Genomic DNA, 16,413 nt, shown 5'->3' on the forward strand with positions numbered 1-16,413 from the left:
CCCAACTTGCTTGTGTCGTCTCATGTAGACATTGCATGTGAGTGTCGCAGTTGAACACGTTCAATTGTGCGGATGAAGAGATGCTAACTATCGAGGATAAATTAAGCTAGAGGGATCACACCACATAGATACTTAAATTACAATAGAAAACTTATCGGTATGTGCATATATATATTTTCATCAATTCCGTGGCATAAAAAAAGCTAGGAAGGGGAGGCATCATAACAGATCCATTGGACATCTCCCCATTATAGAGATCATGAAAATTTCCCAAGTATGTCACAGTTGCACGGGCATTCAGCAACAAAAAATTGTATTTGTTGCGATCAAAGATGGAGAGACAAACATTGACATTGCACTGCATGCATCTTCATTATTCGTAGATAAGAAATCAATATACGATCATCTCTTTGGGTAAGTGAGGACCATTTCTTTTTAAAACATACGACATGCCGACATCTCTCATGGTACATGAGGGCCATTTCATCGATTTGCTGAAGTTAAAAAGGTCTCAAACGATGGTAAAGCAAGATGAAGATGTTTCAAAGCGACAATAATACTAGAGTAAGGACGAATGAAGTGAATAGTTGTGAATAGGGAGGAGGAACGATAAGAGATATGCCGCTTTATCTTTTCGCAAGGAGAATATTGAGGTCATGTTGCAACATAATTTATGTGGAACCATGAGAAAATTTAGGCCTTGTTGCAACATATCATTAGCTTCTCTTCATTAGGTACTTAAATATGACATTGGGAATTTAATCCTGCTTTGCTTGGGAATCACAGTGGTCATTAAAAAGGTGGGATGAGGGAGGAGAAATTTTATTGCTTGCTATAATGTACTTGAGGCATTTTCCGCCTTCTGCCCGTAGCAACACACGGGCATTGTCCTAGTATACCTAAATAGTTCATCCTCGCCATCTCAATTCTCTCAACATGCACATATGTCACATCATCATCCACTAATTAATTCTCTCAACATGCATGGAAATGATATTTGACTACTCATAATGGGGAGTAACTTAGACTAGTAACATGCATATGTTACTGGTCTATGTTACTAATACCTTAGTCAGGGATTAAGACTACCACAGTGGGAGTAACATAGATGGTAACATCACACATATCCAGGCAAAATAGATGATGTGGCAAGTAATTAATGAAGAAAGAGAGACATGTGACATGTGGTAACATAGCTAGTTACTCATAGTCTCACTCCTAATGGAGCAGTTGATGAATAGTCCGCCGGTTATTTTTCGCTGGGTTTTTTTCGTCTCGCCATTTTCGTTGGTTTATTTCCCTGGTTTTATTTCGTCTCCCTCCCACCTGCCTTTTCGCTTCACCACCCACATAAACCCATCAGATTAGTTACCATATAAAAAATAAATCACAATCAATCAAGTATTGATGGACCACCCACATAAACCCATCAAATTAGTTACCATATAAAAAATAAATCACAATCAATCAAGTATTGATGGGATATTTCCTTATATTGATGTGATTTTCCCTTTCTTATCATCAATCATCTCTACTGCCTAAAAAAATGCGTAGTTTTCCTTTTCCTGCCAACCGACCGCGTCCCGTCTCCCTACGTCCTCCCTCGTTGCTCTGCCTCCCGCACGAAAAAAACCCTCTCGTTTGACCTCCCCCAAACCCCGCACAATGAAAAACTCAACCGCCTACTTCCCCTCCTCTTGACCGCTCCATACGTCCAGATCGCAGCCCCATCCCCATCCTCCTCTCACGTCACAGCGGCCGATGGACTGCCGCCACCACCCTCCTACTCTCTCGCCGCCGCCGCCCTCCCGCTCGCTCGCCACCGCTGTCGCCACCAATCCCGGCGAAGGCGCCGTTGCTGCTATGTCGCCTCCTTTCCCCACCGAAGCCTGACCATGGCAACGTCGCCCTCTCATGTGTCCCGCGGTGAGGTTTGGGGAGGCGCGACCACAATCCAGTAGGGATCTCACCGCGGACCCGTCCGCTGGGATGGGTGTTGCCTCCGTTGCGAATGTGATCGAGGGAGGGACTACTTCGTCGTCAAGGTCGGCGAGGCAGCGGCTAATTGGGAGCCCGATTGTGAACATGGGAGTTCATCCCCATGGAGGCGGCGGCCGTGGAGATTGGATGTGAAGCAACCCCACTTGCCGATGGTGAAGGCTTGCAGTCCATGTGCTCCTTTCTTCTCCCGGCATCCCCATTCCTTGCCTCCCATTACAAAAGCAAGCATGAATGAGAGCAGGGGCTGATTTTCATCAATTCATTTCTCATATTTTTAGTTGCTTTTTTGAGATTATACAAGATGCTCCCAATCTGTTTTGTCAAATTACTTGGATCGTCTTATGGAATTGACAGCCATCGTATTTTTCACCTCATGTTATTTCTTAATCCTTGTCCCAGTAGGCATCCACTACATGTTTGGTAATGACGTGATGTTGAGGCGGCTAGGAGAAGCTCAGCAGCCAGATCAAGGGCTATCGAGATGGATCTGGGAGCCAAGCAGTAGTTCTTCTGTTTAATTTTGGTTATTATCTTTTCTATTGTTACGATTGTGGGATGGTTGATTTTGACTCGATGTAACATTTGCATTTGTTTCCCCAACTTCTTGGCGTAGATGCGTGGCACTGCGGCAACTAATCAAGAGAGAGGGCAGTGCACATCAGAGCTACGCTGAATGTAGCGAGCCAACCACGAATTGGGTATGTTCACACGAGGGATGGGAGAGGAGAGGAACATTAAAAAATTTCATGATTTGGATGAAAATTTCAGTTCGTAGTTTCTCCGTACGTGGCAACACACTAGAAGTACTCATGGGCTTAGGATGAAAGTAGCGCCAGCAGAATCAGTAGGTTGGATGGGAAGGCGGTTGTTGCCCTTGTCCCTTGGTGCTAGCCTACCGTGGCTACCTCACTAACTTGCTCATTGTGAATACGAGTTTGTGGGGTCGCGAGTTGCTGCAGATTTGTTTTTATCACTTTTTACAATATTTATTGATGTATCCCTAACTCATCGAGTCATTTTTAGCTTTGATTTCCCATATAGGCCAGCCTAAATATCCCATGGTTAGAATATTGAACTCTTAAAGTTAATTCCCTCAGTTCTGGTGGCAAATATAATACACATAATTTATATTGTTATGCACTAGCGTGTGCGCGTGAAATAGATGAATTATGGTCCCGTACCCAATAAGATGGATATGTGTGTGTGTTAGAGAGAGGGAGAGAGGGAGAGAGAGTGAGGAAGAGGGAGGAAGAGAGAGTGTGTGTGAGGATTTGATGTAAAAAAGGTCGTCAGTGTCGTAATATTGAACTCTTAAAGTTAATGTGGCCCCGTTGCAACACACGGGCATTCTTCTAGTATAAGTAACATCACACATATGTGGGGAGTAACATATGTGTGTTCTCATACAACACTTCATTACTCCCTTCGTTTTTATTTACTCGACATGTTAGAGTTGACTGAAGTCAAATTTTATGAAGTTTGACCAAATTTATAAAAAATAATATAAATATTTATCATAACAAATCTATATGATGTGAAAGTATATTCATAATAAATCTAATTGTATTGATTTGTTATTGCTTATGTTAATATATTTTTTATAAACTTGATCAAATTTTATAAAGCTTGACTTTTACCAAAACTAATACGCGGACTAAATAAAAAAGGAGGAAGTATGAGTAACTAGCTACTACCTCCGACATGGTTTATTGGTCCCCTTTGAATTTTGTGACAAATTTTGATCAAAGATTTCACTAACAAAATGTTAATACATGTCACCAAAAATTATATCGTTGGGTTCGTATTTGAACATTTATGACAAGCATTTAGATCTTGTGAGCTAAATCTATGATCAGAAATTGGCACAAAATACGATGAGACCAGTAAACCAGGATGGAGGTAAGTATGTTACTCAATTCATCTATGTCCTCATTAAATCATTGCCATATAAGCAAATTTGTTGAGTTGGACCCTATATTAATATTGAAGTTACTCCCACTATGGACAATATTTTCTCTCAACATGCACACATCTCAACTTACCACACATGTAACCTCATCAATCACAATTATATTTCTCTCAACATGCATTGAAAATACTACTTATATTCTATATATGTTTACAACTATATAATAATCAAATACAATATATTGGATTCATTTTTATTTCATCAAAAAACATTGCAACCAATCCCGCCAGTGCGTGCGGTATCTGTTAGCATACAGAGTGTGCGTGCGCATGTGCATGGTCACCGCGCCTGTACGTGGGCTAGGTAGTGCGTGAGTGGGTTTGTGTTCGTGCAGTAGTGGGGTTGAGATCCTCTGTAGTTGTTGGGGAACGTAGTAATTTCAAAAAATTTCCTACGCACACGCAAGATCATGGTGATGGCATAGCAACGAGAGGGGAGAGTGTTGTCCACGTACCCTCGTAGACCGTAAGCGGAAGCGTTAGCACAACGCGGTTGATGTAGTCGTACGTCTTCACGATCCGACCGATCCAAGCACCGAACGTACGGCACCTCCGAGTTCAGCACACGTTCAGCTCGATGACGATCCCCGGGCTCCAATCCAGCAAAGCTTCGGGGATGAGTTCTGTCAGCACGACGGCGTGGTGATGATGATGATGTTCTACCGGCGCAGGGCTTCGCCTAAACTCTGCGACAATATGACCGAGGTGGAATATGGTGGAGGGGGGCACCGCACACGGCTAAGGAACGATCCGTAGATCAACTTGTGTGTATATGGGGTGCCCCCCGCCCCCGTATATAAAGGAGGGAGGGGGGAGGCCGGCCGGCCCTTGTGGGCGCGCCAAGGAGGAGGAGTCCTCCTCCTAGTAGGAGTAGGACTCCCCCTTTCTTACTCCTACTAGGAGGGGAAAGGAAGGGGGAGAGGGGGGAAGGAAAGAGGGGGGCGCCGCCCCCCTCCTAGTCCAATTCGGACCAGAGGGAGAGGGGGCGCGCGGCCCACCCTGGCCGCCCCTCTCTCTTCCCACCAAGGCCCATGTGGCCCATTAACTCTCCGGGGGGGGGGTTCTGGTAACCCTCCGGCACTCCGGTTTTCTCCGAAATCACTCGGAACACTTCCGGTGTCCGAATATAGTCGTCCAATATATCAATCTTTATGTCTCAACCATTTCGAGACTCCTCGTTACGTCCGTGATCACATCCGGGACTCCGAACAAACTTTGGTACATCAAAACTTATAAACTCATAATAAAACTGTCATCGTAACGTCAAGCGTGCGGACCCTACGGGTTCGAGAACTATGTAGACATGACCTAGAACTATTCTCGGTCAATAACCAATAGCGGAACCTGGATGCCCATATTGGTTCCTACATATTCTACGAAGATCTTTATCGGTCAAACCGCATAACAACATACGTTGTTCCCTTTGTCATCGGTATGTTACTTGCCCGAGATCTGATCATCGGTATCCAATACCTAGTTCAATCTTGTTACCGGCAAGTCTCTTTACTCGTTCCGTAATGCATCATTCCGTAACCAACTCATTTGGTCACATTGCTTGCAAGGCTTATAAAGATGTGCATTACCGAGAGGGCCCAAAGATACCTCTCCGACAACCGGAGTGACAAAACCTAATCTCGAAATACGCCAACTCAACATGTACCTTCGGAGACACCTGTAGTACACCTTTATAATCACCCAGTTACGTTGTGACGTTTGGTAGTACCCAAAGTGTTCTTCCGTTAAACGGGAGTTGCATATTTCTCATAGTTACAGGAACATGTATAAGTCATGAAGAAAGCAATAGCAATATACTAAACGATCAAGTGCTATGCTAACGGAATGGGTCATGTCAATCACATCATTCTTCTAATGATGTGATCCCATTAATCAAATGACAACACATGTCTATGGTTAGGAAACATAACCATCTTTTATTAACGAGCTAGTCAAGTAGAGGCATACTAGTGACTATATGTTTGTCTATGTATTCACACATGTATCATGTTTCCGGTTAATACAATTCTAGCATGAATAATAAACATTTATCATGATATGAGGAAATAAATAATAACTTTATTATTGCCTCTAGGGCATATTTCCTTCAGTCTCCCACTTGCACTAGAGTCAATAATCTAGATTACATAGTAATGATTCTAACACCCATGGAGTCTTGGTGTTGATCATGTTTTGCTCGTGAGAGTGGCTTAGTCAACGGGTCTGCAACATTCAGATCCGTATGTATCTTGCAAATCTCTATGCCTCCCACTTGGACTTGGTCCCGAATGGAATTGAAGCGTCTCTTGATGTGCTTGGTCCTCTTGTGAAATCTGGATTCCTTTGCCAAGGCAATTGCACCAGTATTGTCACGGAAGATTTTCATTGGTCCCGATGCACTAGGTATGACACCTAGATTGGAAATGAACTCCTTCATCGAGACTCCTTCATTTGCTGCTTCCGAAGCAGCTATGTACTCTGCTTCACATGTAGATCCCGCCACGACGCTTTGTTTAGAACTGCACCAACTTACAGCTCCACCGTTTAATAAAAACACGTATCCGGTTTGCGATTTAGAATCGTCCGGATCAGTGTCAAAGCTTGAATCGACGTAACCATTTACGACTAGCTCTTTGTCACCCCCATATACGAGAAACATATCCTTAGTCCTTTTCAGGTATTTCAGGATGTTCTTGACCGCTGTCCAGTGATCCATTCCTGGATTACTTTGGTAGCTTCCTGCCAAGCTTATTGCTAAGCATACGTCAGGTCTGGTACATAGCATTGCATACATGATAGAGCCTATGGCTGAAGCATAGGGAACATCTTCATTTTCTCTCTATTTTCTGCTGTGGTCGGGCATTGAGTTTGACTCAACTTCACACCTTGTAGTATGGGCAAGAACCCTTTCTTTGCCTGATCCATCTTGAACTTTTTCAAAATTTTATCAAGGTATGTGCTTTGTGAAAGTCCTATTAAGCGTCTTGATCTATCTCTATAGATCTTGATGCCCAATATGTAAGCAGCTTCACCGAGGTCTTTCATTGAAAAACTTTTATTCAAGTATCCCTTTATGCTATCCAGAAATTCTATATCATTTCCAATTAATAATATGTCATCTACATATAATATCAGAAATGCTACAGAGCTCCCACTCACTTTCTTGTAAATACAGGCTTCTCCAAAAGTCTGTATAAAACCATATGCTTTGATCACACTATCAAAGCGTTTATTCCAACTCCGAGATGCTTGCGCCAGTCCATAAATGGAACGCTGGAGCTTGCACACTTTGTTAGCACCTTTTGGATCTACAAAACCTTCTGGATGCATCATATACAACTCTTCTTCCAGAAATCCATTCAAGAATGCAGTTTTGACATCCATTTGCCAAATTTCATAATTATGAAATGCAGCAATAGCCAACATGATTTGGACAGACTTAAGCATCGCTACGGGTGAGAAAGTCTCATCGTAGTCAACCCCTTGAACTTGTCGAAAACCTTTCGCAACAAGTCGAGCTTTATAGACAGTTATATTACCATCAGCGTCAGTCTTCTTCTTAAAGATCCATTTATTCTCAATGGCTTGCCGATCATCGGGCAAGTCAACCAAAGTCCATACTTTGTTTTCATACATGGATCCCATCTCAGATTTCATGGCCTCTAGCCATTTTGCGGAATCTGGGCTCATCATCGCTTCCTCATAGTTCGTAGGTTCATCATGGTCAAGCAACATGACTTCCAGAATTGGATTACCGTACCACTCTGGTGCGGATCTTACTCCGATAGACCTACGAGGTTCAATAGAAACTTGATCTAAAGTTTCATGATCAATATCATTAGCTTCCTCACTAATTGGTGTAGTTGTCACAGGAACCGGTTCTTGTGATGAACTACTTTCCAATAAGGGAGTAGATACAGTTATCTCATCAAGTTCTACTTTCCTCCCACTCACTTCTTTCGAGAGAAACTCCTTCTCTAGAAAGGATCCGATTTTAGCAACGAAAATCTTGCCCTCAGATCTGTGATAGAAGGTGTACCCAATAGTCTCTTTTGGGTATCCTATGAAGACACATTTCTCCGATTTGGGTTCGAGCTTATCTGGTTGAAGTTTCTTCACATAAGCATCGCAGCCCCAAACTTTAAGAAACGACAACTTTGGTTTCTTGCCAAACCACAGTTCATAAGGCATCATCTTAACGGATTTTGATGGTGCCCTATTTAACGTGAATGCGGCCGTCTCTAAAGCATAACCCCAAAACGATAGCGGTAAATCAGTAAGAGACATCATAGATCGCACCATATCTAGTAAAGTACGATTACGACGTTCGGACACACCATTTCGTTGTGGTGTTCCGGGTGGCCTGAGTTGCGAAACTATTCCGTATTGTTTCAAGTGTAGACCAAACTCGTAACTCAAATATTCTCCTCCATGATCAGATCGTAGAAATTTTATTTTCCTGTTACGATGATTTTCTACTTCACTCTGAAATTCTTTGAACTTTTCAAATGTTTCAGACTTGTGTTTCATCAAGTACATATACCCATATCTGCTCAAATCATCTGTGAAGGTGAGGAAATAACGATATCCGCCACGAGCCTCAACATTCATCGGACCACATACATCTGTATGTATGATTTCCAACAAATCTGTTGCTCTCTCCATAGATCCGGAGAACGGTGTTTTGGTCATCTTGCCCATGAGGCACGGTTCGCAAGTACCAAGTGATTCATAATCAAGTGATTCCAGAAGTCCATCAGTATGGAGTTTCTTCATGCGTTTTACACCGATATGACCTAAACGGCAGTGCCACAAATATGTTGCACTATCATTATCAACTCTGCATCTTTTGGCTTCAACATTATGAATATGTGTATCACTACTATCGAGATTTAATAAAAATAGACCACTCTTCAAGGGTGCATGACCATAAAAGATATTACTCATATAAATAGAACAACCATTATTCTTTGATTTAAATGAATAACCGTCTCGCATCAAACAAGATCCAGATATAATGTTCATGCTTAACGCTGGCACCAAATAACAATTATTTAGGTCTAAAACTAATCCCGATGGTAGATGTAGAGGTAGCGTGCCGACCACGATCACATCGACTTTGGAACCATTTCCCACGCGCATCGTCACCTCGTCCTTAGCCAATCTTTGCTTAATCCATATTCCCTGTTTCGAGTTGCAAATATTAGCAACAGAACCAGTATCAAATACCCAGGTGCTACTGCGAGCATTAGTAAGGTACACATAAATAACATGTATATCACATATACCTTTGTTCACTTTGCCATCCTTCTTATCCGCCAAATACTTGGGGCAGTTCCGCTTCCAGTGTCCAGTCTGCTTGCAGTAGAAGCACTCAGTTTCAGGCTTAGGTCCAGACCTGGGTTTCTTCTCTTGAGCAGCAACTTGCTTGCTGTTCCTTTTGAAGTTCCCCTTCTTCTTCCCTTTGCCCTTTTTCTTGAAACCGGTGGTCTTGTTAACCATCAACACTTGATGCTCCTTCTTGATTTCTACCTTCGCGGATTTTAGCATCGCGAAGAGCTCGGGAATAGTCTTGTTCATCCCTTGCATATTATAGTTCACCATGAAGCTCTTGTAGCTTGGTGGCAGTGATTGAAGAATTCTGTCAATGACACTATCATCAGGAAGATTAACTCCCAGTTGAATCAAGTGGTTATTATATCCAGACATTTTGAGTATATGTTCACTGACAGAACTATTCTCTTCCATCTTGCAGCTATAGAACTTATTGGAGACTTCATATCTCTCAATCCGGGCATTTGCTTGAAACATTAATTTCAACTCCTGGAACATCTCATATGCTCCATGACGTTCAAAACGTCGTTGAAGACCCGGTTCTAAGCCGTAAAGCATGGCACACTGAACTATCGAGTAGTCATCAGCTTTGCTCTGCCAGACGTTCTTAACATCGTCAGTTGCATCAGCAGCAGGTCTGGCACCCAGTGGTGCTTCCAGGACGTAACTTTTCTGTGCAGCAATGAGGATAATCCTCAGGTTACAGACCTAGTCCGTGTAATTGCTACCATCATCTTTTAACTTTGCTTTCTCAAGGAACGCATTAAAATTTAACGGAACAACAACACTAGCCATCTATCTACAAACAAACATAGACAAGCAAAATACTATCAGGTACTAAGTTCATGATAAATTTAAGTTCAATTAATCATATTACTTAAGAACTCCCACTTAGACAGACATCTCTCTAGTCATCTAAGTGATCACGTGATCCAAATCAACTAAACCATGTCCGATCATCACGTGAGATGGAGTAGTTTCAATGGTGAACATCACTATGTTGATCATATCTACTATATGATTCACGCTCGACCTTTCGGTCTCCGTGTTCCGAGGCCATATTTGTATATGCTAGGCTCGTCAAGTATGACCTGAGTATTCCGCGTGTGCAACTGTTTTGCACCCGTTGTATTTGAACGTAGATCCTATCACACCCTATCATCACGTGGTGTCTCAGCACGAAGAACTTTCGCAACGGTGCATACTCAGGGAGAACACTTCTTGATTATTAGTGAGAGATCATCTTAAAATGTTACCGTCAATCAAAGCAAGATAAGATGCATAAAGGATAAACATCACATGCAATCAATATAAGTGATATGATATGGACATCATCATCTTGTGCTTGTGATCTCCATCTTCGAAGCACCATCGTGATCACCATCGTCACCGGCGCGACACCTTGATCTCCATCGTAGTATCGTTGTTGTTACGCCATCTATTGCTTCTACGACTATCGCTACCGCTTAGTGATAAAATAAAGCAATTACAGGGCGTTTGCATTTCATACAATAAAGTGACAACCATATGGCTCCTGCCAGTTGCCGATAACTTCAGTTACAAAACATGATCATCTCATACAATAAAATATAGCATCACATCTTGGTCATATCACATCACCACATGCCCTGCAAAAACAAGTTAGACGTCCTCTACTTTGTTGTTGCAAATTTTACGTGGCTGCTATGGGCTTTTAGCAAGAACCGTTCTTACCTATGCATAAAAACCACAACGATAGTTCGTCAAGTTGGTGCTGTTTTAACCTTCGCAAGGACCGGGCGTAGCCACACTCGATTCAGCTAAAGTGAGAGAGACAGACACCCGCCAGCCACCTTTAAGCACGAGTGCTCGTAACGGTGAAACCAGTCTCGCGTAAGCGTACGCGTAATGTCGGTCCGGGCCGCTTTATCTCACAATACCGCCGAACCAAAGTATGACATGCTAGTAAGCAGTATGACTTGTATCGTCCACAACTCACTTGTGTTCTACTCGTGCATATAACATCAACGCATAAAACCTAGGCTCAGATGCCACTGTTGGGGAACGTAGTAATTTCAAAAAATTTCCCACGCACACGCAAGATCATGGTGATGGCATATCAACGAGAGGGGAGAGTGTTGTCCACGTACCCTCGTAGACCGTAAGCGGAAGCGTTAGCACAACGCGGTTGATGTAGTCGTACGTCTTCACGATTCGACCGATCCAAGCACCGAACGTACGGCACCTCCGAGTTCAGCACACGTTCAGCTCGATGACGATCCCCGGGCTCCGAACCAGCAAAGCTTCGGGGATGAGTTCCGTCAGCACGACGGCGTGGTGACGATGATGATGTTCTAGCGGCGCAGGGCTTCGCCTAAACTCTGCGACGATATGACCGAGGTGGAATATGGTGGAGGGGGCACCGCACACGGCTAAGGAACGATCCGTAGATCAACTTGTGTGTATATGGGGTGCCCCCCGCCCCCGTATATAAAGGAGGGAGGGGGGAGGCCGGCTGGCCCTTGTGGGCGCGCCAAGGAGGAGGAGTCCTCCTCCTAGTAGGAGCAGGACTCCCCCTTTCCTACTCCTACTAGGAGGGGAAAGGAAGGGGGAGAGGGGGGGAGGAAAGAGGGGGGCGCCGCCCCCCCCCCTCCCTCCTAGTCCAATTCGGACCAGAGGGAGAGGGGGCGCGCGGCCCACCCTGGCCGCCCCTCTCTCTTCCCACCAAGGCCCATGTGGCCCATTAACTCTCCGGGGGGGTTCCGGTAACCCTCCGGCACTCCGGTTTTCTCCGAAATCACCCGGAACACTTCCGGTGTCCGAATATAGTCGTCCAATATATCAATCTTTATGTCTCGACCATTTCGAGACTCCTTGTTACGTCCGTGATCACATCCGGGACTCCGAACAAACTTCGGTACATCAAAACTTATAAACTCATAATAAAACTGCCATCGTAACGTTAAGCGTGCGGACCCTACGGGTTCGAGAACTATGTAGACATGACCTAGAACTATTCTCGGTCAATAACCAATAGCGGAACCTGGATGCCCATATTGGTTCCTACATATTCTACGAAGATCTTTATCGGTCAAACCGCATAACAACATACGTTGTTCCCTTTGTCATCGGTATGTTACTTGCCCGAGATCTGATCGTCGGTATCCAATACCTAGTTCAATCTCGTTACCGGCAAGTCTCTTTACTCGTTCCGTAATGCATCATTCCGTAACCAACTCATTTGGTCACATTGCTTGCAAGGCTTATAAAGATGTGCATTACCGAGAGGGCCCAGAGATACCTCTCCGACAATCGGAGTGACAAAACCTAATCTCAAAATACGCCAACTCAACATGTACCTTCGGAGACACCTATAGTACTCCTTTATAATCACCCAGTTACATTGTGACGTTTGGTAGTACCCAAAGTGTTCTTCCGGTAAACGGGAGTTGCATATTTCTCATAGTTACAGGAACATGTATAAGTCATGAAGAAAGCAATAGCAATATACTAAACGATCAAGTGCTATGCTAACGGAATGGGTCATGTCAATCACATCATTCTTCTAATGATGTGATCCCATTAATCAAATGACAACACATGTCTATGGTTAGGAAACATAACCATCTTTGATTAACGAGCTAGTCAAGTAGAGGCATACTAGTGACTATATGTTTGTCTATGTATTCACACATGTATCATGTTTCCGGTTAATACAATTCTAGCATGAATAATAAACATTTATTATGATATGAGGAAATAAATAATAACTTTATTATTGCCTCTAGGGCATATTTCCTTCAGTAGTACCGTATGGTGCTGTAGTGTCGAAGACATGTGGGGCCAGGTCCCACGTGGCTGTGACTGTACAGCACCGTACAGTACTGCAGAGGATCCTAACCCGCAGTAGTGGCACATGATCTGGCCTCGTGGGCGTCCTGTAACTGTATATATATGCCCTCAGATGGCTAATGCAAAGTGTGTTGAACCTCATTCCTGCTTTCATGTGATCAGACGCCTAGGAGCCTCATCCTCTCGCGCAACCAACCACCTTCCGATGCCATGGATGGGTTCGACAACCACTCCCCTCCTCCCTCCCACGACGACGATCTCCCTGATGACGATGGCCACCCTACCGCCATTCCTCCACCTCCGGTCGCGGCTCCGGCTGCACTCCATCTTGCGCTAGCTACTCCCGTCGGTGTTGCTCCCCTTCCGGCTGCCTTTATTCTTCCCACCGTGGATATCCGACGCCATGTCCCGATCATCCTCGACCTCCACGCTGGCAACCATGCTCAGTGGCGTCGTCACTTTGACGCCGTCCTTGGCATGTTCGGGCTTCGCGACCACGTTTCTGCGACAGCCCCTCCACGCCCTGACGACCCCGAGTGGCTCATGGCGGATCACGCCGTGGTCCATTGGCTCTACTCCATCATCGCCCCGGAGCTGCTCGATGCGGTGATGCAGCCCGAGGACTCCGCTCTCGCCGTCTGGACTGCCGTCGGCGAGCTCTTCACCGCCAATCACCTCTCGCGCGCCGTCTACGTCGACGCCGAGTACCACGCTGTTGTTCAGGGCGAGCTGTCCATCATGCAGTACTGCACGAAGCTGAAGCTCTTCGCAGATCATCTCCGCGATCTGGGGCAGCCCGTCACCGAGACCCGCCAGGTATTCCATCTCCTGCGTGGTCTTGGTCGCCAGTACCACCATGCCATCCCGCACATCACTGCTCGCGTGCCGCTCCCCACCTTTCTGGAGACTCGCTCCTTCCTCATGCTCGAGGAGCACCGCGCCGAGCAGTCCGCGCGCCTGCAGACGGCGCATGCGCTGGTGGTTGGGTGCAGCACTCCTGCGTCACCCCCGCCCCCCTCCCCAACTGGTGATCCTCCTGTCACTGATCCCACCGTGTACCGCAGCTTGGTCGGTGCCCTCCAGTACCTGACGATCACTCGGCCCGAGCTCGCCTACGCCGTGCAGCAAATATGCCTCCACATGCATGACCCTCGCGAGTGTCACCGCGCGCTCCTCAAGGGCACGCTGCGCTACGTCCGCGGCACCAGCGAGCTCGGTCTTCATCTTCACGCATCGACGGCGCTCGATCTTCCCGTCTACACGGATGCCGACTGGGCTGGCTTCCCTGACACACGCCGTTCCACCTCCGGGTTCTGTGTGTTCCTTGGCGACGCCCTCGTCAGCTGGTCGTCTAAGCGCCAGGCCACGGTGTCGCGCTCTTCTGCTGAAGCTGAGTACCGTGGCGTGGCCAACGCCGTTGCTGAGTGCGTGTGGCTGCGGCAGCTGCTCGGTGAACTCCATTGTCCCCTCCGCTCCGCCACGCTGGTCTTCTGCGACAATGTGTCGGCCGTCTACCTCTCCAGCAACCCTGTGCACCACCGGCGTACCAAGCATATCGAGTTGGACATCCTCTTCGTTCGGGAGCGCGTGGCGCTCGGCGAGTTCCGCGTCCTTCATGTCCCTACGCGTCAGCAGTTCGCCGACGTGATGACGAAAGGATTACCCACTGATGTCTTCAGGGAATTTCGCTCCAGCTTGTGCGTCTCTACACCCGACGCTCCAGCTGGGGGGGGGGGGGAGGGGGTGGTTAGCATACAGAGTGTGCGTGCGCGTGTGCATGGTCACCGCGCCTGTACGTGGGCTAGGTAGTGCGTGAGTGGGTTTGTGTTCGTGCAGTAGTGGCACACGATATGGCCTCGTGGGCGTCCTGCAGAGGCGGAGCCAGGATTTCTCAAAGCCTAGGGCTAAGATTAAATGGCTACAAATAGCGCCTAATACTAATATACCACACATACCAATGCATGTCAGATTCATAATATATACTTTGCGTTTAGCACGAGCAGAAATTCAATAAAAGAAAAGAATGTAATAACCCATTTAACATAGTGCGTCATTGCAAAAGTTGGTACCTTATTAGTGAAAACTTGCTTCATGTGAACCCATCATTTCTTCATCAGCAATAGTAGAAAGACAAAATTCAGTATTAAAAATCAAGACACGAGTCATAGACTAAGTCAATTGCATAAATTTTGAAAATGAAAACATAATATACCATTATAATGAAGTGCACTAGGTGGATACATGGTTAATTTTCTTGTCCATTAGTAACTCCAACTTGTATTGATTCTCTAGTTGATTCCTTGGTGCTGCTATTGTTGAATGTTTTCTGGTTGGATGCTATTTTAAATGAAGATTTAATTATATGGGCCTCATCTTGGATTTCTATTCTTTTCCTGTTAACAATGCATGAAACAAAATTGACTAAAGTAATACAACCACTGTAAAGCAATACAAAAGCGTTTAGATTAATAAAGTAGTGATCTTATATTTCTTTAGGAGGGAGTACAGTTTAGCATCATCAACTAATTGACTTTGGCAGATACAAAGGAACTAGGAACGCATAAATTAGATGATACAAACTAGAAATTACTTCCAGCTGATTGTGCACGCACTGCAGATCTGCAATGAGTAGGAGTTGAACGATTGGAGCACCAGAGGAGGGCGAAGGGCGCTGCTGGAAACGAGAGCGCCATGACGCAAGTCCGATCTGTTCTGGGAATTTGATGATGGCGGCGCAGCTTGTAAACGAGGTTTTTCTTCTTTGATCGAGCGAGAGCAAGACGATCGATGATCTGGGCACTTTGCGATTCTTTTTAACTGTAAAAAATCATGGAGATGGGCTGAGATACCTGTACGTATATGGCCTGGGAGGCCTGGGAGGCCTGGGGTTTACGCCTGGGGCTGGGCCTTTATAAGTCTAAAAATCATAAAATTTGTGACTGGATTTATAGCTACTAGCTGGGCCACGCCTGGGGCTATAGCCCCAGTTGCCCCAGGCCCAATTTCGCCCCTGGCGTCCTGTAACTGTATATATACGCCCTCAGATGGCTAATGCAAAGTGTGTTGAACCTCATTCCTGCTTTCAAGTCTAGTTTCTATCGATGCAAATGCCACAACATGGAGGCGGCGACATCGCACGGCTCTGGGCATCGACTTAAAATTATGAAAACCGTTCACAATCTCTCTGTTTATAGTTAGTACGTGGTGCAACAACCCCATCCAGAGCACAAATAACCCGTACCTTCGTCCAGACGAATACCAACGGTTAAACAAGCCATGCGTGGT

Source organism: Triticum aestivum, chromosome 3B (genome assembly GCF_018294505.1).
Source record: "Triticum aestivum cultivar Chinese Spring chromosome 3B, IWGSC CS RefSeq v2.1, whole genome shotgun sequence".
In the NCBI taxonomy this organism is placed as follows: domain Eukaryota; kingdom Viridiplantae; phylum Streptophyta; class Magnoliopsida; order Poales; family Poaceae; genus Triticum; species Triticum aestivum.